The sequence below is a fragment of the Chiloscyllium plagiosum genome, unplaced genomic scaffold (assembly GCF_004010195.1).
Source record: "Chiloscyllium plagiosum isolate BGI_BamShark_2017 unplaced genomic scaffold, ASM401019v2 scaf_72491, whole genome shotgun sequence".
In the NCBI taxonomy this organism is placed as follows: Eukaryota; Metazoa; Chordata; class Chondrichthyes; order Orectolobiformes; family Hemiscylliidae; genus Chiloscyllium; species Chiloscyllium plagiosum.
Window position 1 is genome coordinate 483 of NW_025127061.1, and position 621 is coordinate 1,103.

General features: G+C 44.0%; 1 non-coding gene across 1 annotated transcript; it reads left to right on the forward strand.

The window, feature by feature from the left end:
• The first annotated feature begins 287 nt into the window (after positions 1 to 287).
• On the forward strand, positions 288 to 369 carry trnas-aga. Its single transcript has one exon. It is a non-coding gene; the product is annotated as a tRNA-Ser (tRNA).
• Positions 370 to 621: the final 252 nt, after the last annotated feature.

A 621-nucleotide genomic window follows, 5' to 3' on the forward strand; every position in this document is an offset into this window, starting at 1 on the left:
AGAATACTCAGATCAATAGCTCCCTTGCTTACCTCTGCTGGTCATGTTCGCAAACAGATCTAGCAAATTGCCAAGTGTGATTTTCCTTTCAATAAATAATTTTGACTCAGTTTGACTGCAAATATCTTTTCCTACCTTTGTGCTTTCCTTCTTTTACATTGGTGTCTCGCACCTTCCAAATGACAGCAAAGGTATGAAACGAGATGGAAGCATTTAGCTCAAGTCAGCAAGAGCTTTCAATGAGATCACGGCTGATTTGGTCATTGCTCAACCATGCTGCGCTGTCTGTAGTCATGGCCGAGTGGTTAAGGCGATGGATTAGAAATCCATTGGGGTTTCCCCACGTAGGTTCGAATCCTGCTTGCTACGTTATGAATGCTTTCCTGCTGGAACCGTTTTCGCTCAAAGTTCAGAACACCTATTTTGCAAACCAGGCCAGTAATTTGATTCGACTTGGGAAACGAGCCTGGCCAGGTTTTAGATTCGGAAGTAGGTCGGCACTTTGGAGACAGCGATCACAATTCTCTCAGGTTTACTTTCGTGATTGAAAGGGGTAGGTGTACTCCACGGAGCAAGAGTTTCATCTGTTGGAAGGGAAATTACGATGTATCGAGGTAAGAT